This window comes from Trichechus manatus, unplaced genomic scaffold, assembly GCF_000243295.1.
Source record: "Trichechus manatus latirostris isolate Lorelei unplaced genomic scaffold, TriManLat1.0 scaffold00115, whole genome shotgun sequence".
NCBI lineage: Eukaryota > Metazoa > Chordata > Mammalia > Sirenia > Trichechidae > Trichechus > Trichechus manatus.
The window spans coordinates 281,627-293,666 of record NW_004444051.1 but is presented as its reverse complement, the minus strand read 5'-3'; positions in this window follow the sequence as shown (position 1 = coordinate 293,666).

Sequence of the window (12,040 nt, the reverse complement as noted above, 5' to 3'; positions counted from 1 at the left end):
CCCTGACAGGGAACACAATAGAGAGTCCCTGATGGAGCAGGAGAAAGGTGGGGTGCAGAACTCAAATTCTAGTAAAAAGACCAGACTTAATGGTCTGACTGAAACTGGAGGAACCCTGGAAAGCATGGCCCTGGATTCTTTATCAGCCCGGAACTAAAACAATTTCTGAGGCCAACTCTTCAAAGATTGGACTGGACTGTGGGACATAAAATGATACTTGTGAACAGTGTGCTTCTTAGCTCAAGTAGATACATGAGACTAAATGGGCAGCTTCTGTCCGAAGGTGAGATTAGAAGGCAGGGTTAGGAGCTGGTTGGATGGACATGGGAAATCGGGTAGAAAGGAGGAGTGTGCTGTCACAGTATAGGGAGAGCAATTAGGGTCACATAACAATGTATAAATTTTTGTATAATAGACTAACTTGAACTTAAACTACAACAATAAACAAAGACTAAAAAAAAATTGGCCACTGAAAATCCTGGAAGAGGGTAGTCAACATTAGAAAGAGGAGAATTGCCTTCAGTAGAACAGACTTTCTCATCCTTTTGACCCTGTAGTATGTTAGCTCATTTCCCCGTATGCTCCATCTCCTCTTGTTGACTACTTATTTTAATGTTCCATTTGCAGAACACAGTGTTCCCAGAGAAAATAATTTTGCAGATTTGAAGGGAAAACACAATGATACCTTTTCTTTTGTGATGAGGAAGAAATGAATTACAACAGGCAGTCTCAGTAGGCAGGACAGCCCTGATTTTTCAACAGAAGTAGCACCCGTCCTCAATCCTAAGTGTGAAAATCCTAAATTGAGATAGCCTTGAAAGGATTTCTTGTTCAACATTTTTTATTTGCTAGATACAAAGCACTGCCCAACCGTGATCCTGCAGTGAAAGAAAATAACGTGGTGTTCATTCTTACTCTCCCTCTGTGGTCTTTTCCTCCCAGCAAGAATATTGATCACTGACACCTTCTATAGCTTGTCCAGGGGGTCCCAGTGGGAAGCTCTGGTTAGGAAGCTATAGATTTTGAAGTCTAGCCCTCACTTCTACTCACTTATAAGGTGCTAAGGAAGCAGTGTGAGGGCATAGGTGGTTCAGTGGTAGAATTCTCCCCTTCCATATGGGAGACCCAGGTTCAATTTTGGCCAAAGCACCTGATGCAGAGCCACCACCCCTCTGTTAGTGGAGGCTTCTGTGTTGCTATGATGCTAAACAGGTTTCAGTGGACCTTCCAGACTAAGATAGACTAGGAAGAAAGGCCCGACGATCTGCTTCCAAAAATCAACCAGTGAAAACCTTTTCGTCCAATCACAACTGATCATGGAGGTAGGTCTGGACCCGGCAGTGTTTTTGTTCCATTGTGCATGGGGTCGCCATAAGTCAAGGGCTGACTTGACAGCGGCGATGGTGCAGTGGTTAAGAACTTGCCTGCTAACCAAAATGCTGGAAGTGCAAATCCACCAGCTGATCCTTGGAAACCCTATGGGGCAGTTCTACTCTGTCCTATAGGGTTGTTACAAGTTGGAATCAACTCAACAGCAATGGGTTTGGTTTCTTTTTTTTTTTTTTGGTTTAACAACAAGAAGCAGTAAAGATTTCAGAGACCCTCACCTTTCTGTCACTACACATTTTGGGTCCTGCTTTTCCTAAGTTACACACTCCAAATAGAAACCTACATCTACCTCACTTTCTTAATCCAGGACCCAGGCCCTTGGGTTGCTAAAAACCAGACCAGGGAGGCAAAGTAGGGAAGGCAAATGGCAATAGAATGATGAGGAGAATGAATGTATTATTCTTTTATCTCTCATGTGTTTCGAGTTTTCGTTTGCCTCTCCTGAGTTTTGACTGGACAAAGCAGAACTATAACTAAAAGCAGTACTTTGAGGCAGCCTGGCCCTTACTTCTTCCCTCATGATACAGGCTTGGGCAAACTATCTGCTTAGAAAGGTGCGTTATTTTAACGTCCCAGCCTCCTGCAACTCTTGGCTCACACACCTCACATGTCAGAAAGCTGAGAGCAGGAGAAGGCTCAATTCACCAAACGGGGGTATAAATTTAATCTGCTGGTGCATAATTAAGGTAAATTAAGCTCTATAAAGAGTCCCTGGGTAGTACAAACAGTTTATGTGCTTGAGTGCTAATAAAAGGTTAAAAGTTCAAGTCCACCCAGAGGTTCTCAGAAGAAAGACATGAAGATCTACTTCTGAAAAATCAGCCATTTAAACCCTGTGGAGCACAGTTCTCTGATACACATGGGGTCGTATGAGTCTGGATCGACTCAATGGCAACCGATACTGGTACTACACAGTGTTTACGTTTAAGTCATCAACTTGTCTGTGAGACAAGGGAGAGTAGGGGATTTAGCTTTTGTGTGAGTGGTCATCACCTGCCCAGAGCCAGGGTAATCTGCCTGGGGCTTGTAATGTTGATCACTGTCTGCCACTGTTACCAAAATCAACAAGGCTCAAAATGTAGAACACAGTGTTTGAGACCCACACATTGCATCTCAGAATTTCTTAGGCTCATGTAGGTCAGATTTGATATTGTTGCATAATCACAACTTGAATTTGTAGCTTCCTTTTTAAGGGCAATTTACATGGAACCAAGTCCGCAAGCCATACCCGAAAATCTATCTCATAAATGAGAAACTGGCCCCAGTCAGAGATTTCTCAACCTCAGTAGGGAGGACATGTGTTTTCTGTAAGGGCACCATCCATGTCCTCATTGGATGGTGGTAAATGTGAATAGAACTAGAGTCATCCATCCATACTTTCTAACCACAGCTTGCATTAGATTGGATGAAAAATGGGGCTGTCACACTGTGTACACACAATTTACACTGTGGGCCTATTTCATGCACCCACACCCAGCCCAGTACTTCAGGGATTAGGTACAACTCTCTACCTCCATTGACATGCTGTGATCATGAAGACGTTCCTGATAACAAAAACATTCATTTAACCTGAGTTTCTGTAGTTGTGAAAGAAGGAATTATTTCAAAGATAGCACTGGCAGGGTGGCAGACACTCCAGTTGTTTACCATGTAATCACAGGTCCTGGATGCAGAAAACCCACTGCTGGGGTGATGTGTTCAGAACTTCTGGACATTGACTCCCTGCAGAGAATTCAAAGATGACTCACATGTGGACTTTTCCATGGAGGATGTCCTTATGCATGGCAGTGACCATGAAGTGACCATGGACCTGAGCCCTGAAGAATGAGTGATGCTAGTACAGTGGGAAGCTCACCTGAGAGGCATTTCTAGACCTACTCAAGGAATCAAGAGGTCTCCATGCTTTTCCCTCAGGTCCTCAGAGGAAGGGGAATAGAAGCAGGCTGCTTTCCACTTCCTGATAGCCAAGAATCCAAGTGGCCGTTGGACCCTTGGGCAGCTTCATTCACAGTGAGACCCAGCTAGCCCTGGAACCTATTCTCTCAACAATCAATCACTTTGAGGCTGTCTCCTCATTCAGCCATATCCTCACGCTAGTCACTCTGGTCACTCTCCCAAGGCTACAATTCCCACGTTGGGGATGATGCCTCCTGGTCTAAACTGTGAGGAGGAGGACCATTTGAAAACAAGGACATGGTTTTCCAGAATAGTATAAAGTCCCCAGTGCCTACATGTTGTTGTTGTTAGCTGTTGTCGAGTCGTCCCCCAACTAATGTTGACCCCATGCACAACAGAATGAAACACTGCCCAATCCTGTACCATCCCTATGATGGGTTGCGGATCAAACCATTGTGATCCATAGGATTTTCATTGGTTGATTTTTGGAATTAGATTGCCAGGCCTTTCTTCTTAGTCTGTCTTTGTCTGGAAGCTCCAGTGAAACCTATTCAACAACATAGCAACATGAAAGCCTCCATTGACAGGCAAGTGGTGGCTTCACACATGATGTGCATTGACCAGAAATTGAACCCAGGTCTCCCACATAGAAGGTGAGAATTCTACCACTGAACCACAAATACCTCAAAATGAACTGGATTTTTCAAAAGCTAATGCATCTAGCTTCAAAGGAGATGTCATTCCCCAATGGCAGCATCTTGTCAGGAAATAGGAAGAAAGTTGGGGACTGGAGCTGAGAGCAACTTATGTCCCAGCAGGCTCTGGACCATCTTGCTCAAAGCATCCAGAGAGGGAGGAAACAGCTGGCAGTGGACCTCACCCAGGCATCTAACAGGGAAAGGTACTTTCTGTGGAAGGTGATGGGAATTCATCAGGCAGGGCAGAGACCTCCCCAGTGTCACGTTCCTGGTTTCTGTTCCTCTCTAAAGGTCCAACTGGAGATGTTGGGATCCAGTGGGAGGCTGAGGAATGTAGGGGGAACTGTGGGGCTCCAGGAAAGCACCTCCACGCTAAGACCCAGCACTCCTGTGGCTTGGGCACACTCAGCAGGAGACCAGCTCCCCCACCTGCCACTGATTTCCAAAGCTCTTAACAGGACTTGCAACCTGGGGGCCATGGGCTGGATAGGATTCAAGGCACCTGTGAGCTTGGATTGCAGAGAAAATTACATCTTTGTTGTCATTCACCTCATTTGCAATTTAGCCTTTCCTTCAGTTATGAACAAACAACAGCAGTATTAACAGTTCCTGTGACAGTAGAATTAACAGATATTTTCATATCACTTTGCATTTGTTGCAGTATCACAAAATATCGTTCATACTCATTGCTACTTCAAAATTATGGTAGTTAAAAGACCCAGCACTAGATCTTGTTACTTAATGAAGTAATTAAAAAAAAAAAGTCTCTGTCACATGGACCCTGACTCACAGTGACCCCATGTGCATCAGAGTAGAACTGTGCTCTATAAAGTTTTCAATGGCTGATTTTTTGGAAGTAGATCACCAGGCCTTTCTTCTGAGGTGCCTCCTGGTGGACTTGAACCACAAAACTTTCAGTTAGCAGCAAAATGCGTTGTTTGCACCACCCAGGGATTCAAAGAATTAATAAAGAAGTACGTATACTTCTAAATCAAAATTTATTTAAAAAATATTTGAATAACCGCATATCAGTATAGTAGTTTCCTTTGTAATCCTCTGTAGCCTATCTTATTCATATAAAACTTTATTCTGAGAAGGGGTCCCAAGACTTTATCAGATTGCCAGTGTCGATGGCACAAGCAAGGTTAGGGATCCAGGTAGAAAAACTGCCATCACTGGCCCAGCAGAGAAGGGCAGGAGTCCTTTTTCACGTATGTGTCTGGAAATGATCAGAAAAGGACTTTTCTCATGGATACAAGTCCCTTTCTGTTGTCTTCCAAGCTGTTTCCTATTCTGGACCATGTGGGGTGGGCCTCTGGGAATTTCCTCCATTGGGTCCTGAAAATGCATAACAGTTAAAAGTCAGTATTTGTTAAAGCTAAAACTATAAAGTTCCTGGAAGATAATATAGGGACAAAACTATGGGACCTAATTTTTTTCAGTAATAGATTGCCAAACACAACTACAAATGCACAAGCAACAGAAGACAAATCCTTATTTAATTTTGAGTGAGCAGGAAGGCAGGTGGAGGGGCAGTAGCCTGTCACAGGAGCACCCTGGATGCCATGCCTCCTGCCCTTCCATGGTGCAGGGACTGCTGCTGGCTGATTTGTGGGGACTGGAAGAAGTGACTTGGCTTTTTTTCCCACAGCATGGAAGGTGTCCACAGCAAAGCCAGGCATTAAGACAGCTCTGCCACCTGCCCTTGGTGGCGCCGTCTGTGCTGCAGGCTCTGGGAGCTGGTGCCGCATAGTGGCGGTCCCTGCCTGGTGGAGCCACTGAGTGTTGACTCTCCTCCTTGCTGATGAGGCAGCTGTCATGGGGAGGGGTGGGTGTGGCTCAGGGCCCTGAATACAGAGCGTACAGAAGGGGGGCGGGGACATACGTGGAGCTGCCAAGCAGAGGCCACACTGATAGAAACTGCCCCTGCCCTGTCAGTGGGAAGGAGGCTTAAATGATAGAACAGAGGGCATGGCACAAGCAGTGTTCAGAAAAAAAATGTCTGGCAATTAGCATGGGACAAGCGAAAGTATCCTGAAGCTGAAAATGCGTTGTAAGTCATCCCGTAAGGAAGAAAAAAATTTCAGTTTCAATGATTCCTGTTACATAACCTGTTTTTTAAATACAACCAAAAAAACCCATTGCCATCAAGGCGATTCTGACTCATAGTGGCCCTATAGGACAGAGCAGGGTTTCCAAGGCTGTAATATTTACGGAAGCAGACTGCTACCAATCTTTCTCCTTTACAGCAACTGCTGGGTTCAAACCACCAACCTTTCAGTTAGTAGCAGAGTGCTTAACCACTTCACCACTAGGGCTCCTTTGTTTCATAATAGAAAGATTTATTATCCTAAAGAGTAATTAACTTGGACCTAGGTGCTTTATTACGTTAAACTTTACTTGTATTACATGCTGTTTACAGGCCAAAAAAAAAAAAAAAAAAAAAAACAAAAGGGAAAAAGAGGTAAAAGACAAAAAATTTAATCAAAAAAAAAAAAAAAAAAACACCACCTGTTGCCACTGAGTCGATTCCGACTCATAGCAACCCTATAGAGCAGAGTAGAACTACTCCACAGGGTTTCCAAGGAGCAGCTGATGGATTCGACTGCTGACCTTTTGGTTAGCAGCCAAGCTCTTAACCATTGTGCCACTAGGGCTCCAAAAATAGAGTTAATGTTTTTGTAAATAATTCATTAATTAGTAAGTCACGTATGCTCTATCTGCTTCTCTTCCTCTTTCTTCCTGTTTTCTGTTTGACACCAACTACCTGCTGCCAGCAACTGTCCCAGACTGTCCTTGACAGGACTTGCTCAGTGCCTGGCACTTGGTAGGCAATCAACATACATTTAAAGAATTAAACCAAATTGATTTTTTAAATTAATGTGGGTCCTGGGGCCCTAAGGGATTTCAGCCAATTTTTTCTTAAGGACAAGCTAGGAATAAACTGGCCATTTTTAAAACCTCTATAAACCCAGACCACTTGCGAAAAAAGGGTTAATGTCACTCTGTGATGTACCCAACTTTTGTCCCTAGAGAATTGAAAAACAATAAATACTAAAGTGATGAAGTAGAATTAATACTGGCAAAAGAAAAAAAATTTTTTTTTTACTTCGTCAACTTTTAAACAACTTTACTGAGATATAATTTACATAACATAAGATTCACCCACTTTTACAGTTTGTTGAGTTTTATAAATTTATACAGTTGGGCAGGCACAACCACAATCCAATTTTTCAACACCTCTATCACCCCCAAAAGTTCCCTCATGCCTATTTGTAGTCAATCTCTTGCTCCCTTGGCCCCAGACAACCGTTGATCTGCTTTCTGTCTCTGGAGTTTTACCTTTTCTACAGTAGGTAATTTTCTGTGTCTGACTTTTTGGCAAGTGCTTCCTGCCCATTTTCTGTTACTTCTTCATCTCCAGTCATATTCACTAGGGGATAATGAGAATGTCATTATGGGATGGAGCATAGGAACTGGAGATCTGAGTTACAATCCTGGGTCTGCCACTGTCTGTCTGTTGACATTGAGCTAGTCACTGTCGTGGAGTCCATTTCCCCGTCAGGAACATTAGGTTCATTATACTTCCTTAGAGTACCTTAGAGGCAGAGCTCATACTCAGAAGATATATCCAGTGTGACCATAACAACTGATAAAATGTTGAAGTAATTCCTTACCAACTGGCAAATAGCCACTCTCCTGAGCATTCCCCAAACACCCTCCTCCACCATCTTAGCAACCTCAGCCTCTCCTCCAGGAGCCCCTAGACCTTCCTGCAATCTAGCAAGAAGAGGAACAAAGCCTAGATTAGCAGGGGACTTTGGACTTTCCCCAACCCCCGCATGCCACAGTTGGTATCCTTTCTGATTGCTTAGTGCTCAAGTCACCATGTCAAATATTAGGAATGAAACATCTGTTTACAGGAGGTTGTGCGGATGAAGCCTCAGCCTCCATGAGAATAAGAAAGTGCTTCAAAAAATCAGTCAATAAAAACCGTATGGATCACAATGGTACAATCATGGGAATGGCACAAGACAGGGCAGCATTTTGTTCCATTGTGCATCGGGTTGTCATGAGTTGGGGGAGACTCAACGGCAGCTAACAATAACAACAACCAAAAAAAAAAAAAAAAACCTAACAAGAAGCTGGAAACATGACCTGTTTCTAAGACCCCATCCCATTTTAGTCCAATGCTTATTTCTTCTACACCTTGGTGGTATGAGGTCCCCATGTCTCTCTGCCTGCTTCTCTGTTTTGTATCTCAAAACAGATTGGCTCAAGACACAATCCAAGTCTCTAGAAACTAAAATTTTAGAGGCAAAATAAATTTATGATTGGGATGAAGACGTTACCTTGTGGGTAACTCTGCTGTTCCTTTCAGAGCTAGCACAGAAGGATCTGGCACCCAGATTTGCTTTCTATCAAGGGAATATCAGTTCAGGTGATGTCTGCAAAACAACCTGAAATCTTTCCAGGTAAATATTGATCTATCTCTGAGCTTTCTAGAAAGATAAGCATCTCAGCAGGTACTTATAGCCTCATGAACAGCATTCTGTTCATCTTAAAGGGAGATGCCCCACGGAAGAAATAAATCCTTGTTTATTCTGCTTATTTGGGGAATTTATTAAGTCTATCTCTCCCATGGAAGTTTGGGTGGGCTCCCTGACAAATATCAACCTTTCTCTGAAAAGAGGCTCATCTCCTTGACATGCTTCACCAAAATGTGTTCATTCTTGAGAAAACTTCAGCTTAACTTAGGTGCAAAATGTCGGATGGCTAGAGCCTTCCTTGTGCACATACCAACTTTTCCCTCTCAGAAGTGCCCCTTTAGTCCAAACAGACGACTTGGATCCCTACTATGTATTTAGTGCTGGCTATAATTCCTTACCTAGACATATATACACTCATAAACTCACAATCCTGTGCCCTAAAACTACTTGCCTTCCTCCAGATGGAAAATTTCAGTTACCTGGGCATAAGCCCTAATTGTCGATTGAACATGCACTAGAAGATAATCACAGGCTAGACAAGGCTTGTGCCTGAGGATTCCCAGTTCTAATAAGGCCAACTGTCTTAGTCATCTAGTGCTGCTGTTTAACAGAAATACCACAAATGGATGGCTTTAACAAACAGAAGTTTATTCTCTCACAGTCTAGTAGGCTAGAAGTCCAAACACAGGGCATCAGCTCCAGGAGCAGGCTTTCTGTGTCGGCTCTGGAGGAAAGTCCTTGTCATCAATCTTCCCCTGTACCAGGAGCTTCTCCGAGCAGGAACCCTGGGTCCAAAGGACGCGCTCTGCTCCCAGTGCTGCTCTCTTGCTGGTATGAGGTCCCCATGTCTCTCTGCCTGGTTCTCTCTTTTATATCTCAAAAGAGATTGGCTCAAGACAATCCAATCTGGTAGATTGAGTCCTGCCTTATTAACATAACTGCTGCCTATCCTACATCATTAACATCATAGAGGTAGGATTTACAACACATAGGAAAATCACATTAGATGACAAAATGGTGGACAATCACACAATATTGGAAATCATGGCCTAGCCAAGTTGATAAACATACTTTTGGGGGACACAATTCAATCCATGACACCAACTGTGAAGAAAACAAACAACCCAGTGAAACCCTGCTGATCTTCACCCTCTGTAACCAGAATTTGAGGAAGAGGGGTTGTTGATTCTGGTTAATTCTAAAAGAAGATCTTTCATTTCTTTGTTGCTCTCCTGACATGGCCCAGGGACCTATATATGTGCCCAGTGCCATGTCTGAGCCACTGGAAGAGGATGATACAGTTCAGCATTTTCCCTATGTCATCCTCCATATGTCATTCTCCCCTATGCCATCCTCCATAGATGTAAAGGAAAGGACACAAGACAGGGAGTCAGGAATCCTGGGTGACCCTTAGCTTTCCCATCTGTCTGGACCTCATTATCCTCAACGATGACTAGATCAGTGTTTCTAAAACTTGCCAGATAATTAGAATCTCCTGCATAAGCTTTTAAAATTTAGCTGTAAGACTTTCGTCCGAGGGATTTTAATTCAGCAGTCTTAGATAGGGACCAGGAATCTTATATTTAATAAACACCTCAGAAGGCAAGAGTGGCCAGACTTCAGCTTGCTTACTTTGGACACCTCATCAAAAACCAATTGCTAGAAAAGGACATCTTATTTGGTAAAATAGAGGGTAAGTGAAAACGAGGGAAACCCTCAATTAGATGGATTGACATACTAGCCGAAACAATGGACTTTACATACCAATAATCATGAAGATGGTGCAGGACTGGGAAATGTTTCATTCGTGGCAACATAAGGTTTCTATGAGTTGGAGCCGACTCGACAGCAACTAATAATAACAACCCAAATTAGACTGATAAGGCAAGGTTTGGAAAGCACTGAATTAGGTGCTATTAAAAACCCTTTCCAGATCTGGCAAAGGGATTCTTAGGTGGATCATATGAATTCAGCATGGGAGATGCTGTCAGTCCAACTGTCCCTTGCTCTTACCCTTTCAGAAGCCATACTGTGTGGAGCACAGTGGGGGCAGCTTTTTCCTGGCAGTAGCTTTGCTATTAGCAGCAGTCAAGCAGTTAATTAAAATCCCAGGTTACCTGGTAACTCTGTACTTATTCCTCCTTGCACTTTAACTCACCAGGTGGTTTTATTCAAGTCTTTGAAGGTTTGAAGGAAATGTTTTAGCTTATAATCATAACATCTTTGAAATTCAAGGACTGACAAAGATGAGTTATCATTATGCACACATTATTATGCATGCTTTTAGAAGCATGTGTGACAAACAAATTTTATAAATCACTCTCTTTCCCTTTGTCTTGTCTTTAGCCTCAGGCTTCTACTTTGTTCTCAAAAAGAATATCTCTGGGTAGGAGAAGAACTTTATAGAGTTGGAAAAAAATAAAATTAAAAACAGGAAGAGAAAGAAAAGAAGTACATGAAAACTTTTAATCATTCCAAGCATTGATATTAAAAAAAGCAAGTCTTACACTTCTTAATGCAACATCTACGCAGAGAAAAATGGGATTTTTTTTACAAGGGTTCTTGGCATAAGAACTTATTATTGATTTCTGACTCTGTCAGTGTGGTGTCTGAGGTACCCTGACTGACCTACCCATTGAAAAAGAACTAAAAATGCTGGAGTATTTTTAATTCTTTTAAAAATATATTGATGCACTGACAATTCGGTAAAGTATGTTGTTGTTGTTAGGTGCTGGTAAGTAAGTTCCGACTCATAGTGACCCTATGTACAACAGAACGAAACACTGCCCAGTCCTGTGCCAGTCTCACAATCCTTGCTGTGTTTGAGCCCTTTGGTATAGCTACTGTGTCAATCCGTCTAATTGAGGGTCTTCCTTTTTTTTTCACTGACTCTCTATTTTACCAGACATGATGTCTTTCTCCAGGGACTGGTCCCTTCTGATAACATATCCAAAGTATGTGAGACAAAGTCTCACCATCCTTTCTTCTAAGGAGCATTCTGGTTGTACTTATTCGAAGACAGATTTGTTTGTTTTTCTGACAGTCCATGGTGTATTCAATATTCTTCACCAACACCATAATTCAAAGGCATCAATTCTTCTTTGGTCTTCCTTATTGATTGACCAGCTTTGGCATGCATATGAGGCAACTGAAAATATCATGGCTTGGGTCAGGCACGCCTTAGTCCTCAAAGTGACATCTTTGCTTTTCAACACTTTAAAGAGGGCTTTTGCAGCAGTTATGCCAAATGCAATACATCATTTGATTTCTTGACTGCTACTTCCATAGGCGTTGATTGTGGATCCAAGTAAAATGAAGTCCTTTACAACTTCAATATTTTTTCTGTTTATCATGATGTTGCTTATTGGTTCAGTTGTGAGGATTTTTGTTTTCTTGATGTTGAGGTGTAATCCATACTAAAGGCTGTAGTCTTTGATCTTCATCAGTAAGTGCTTCAAGTCATCTTCATTTTGAGCAAGCAAGGTTGTGTCATCTGCATAATGAAGGTTGTTAATGAGTCTTCCTCCAACCCTGATGTCCCCTTCTTCTTCATATAGTCCAGCTTCT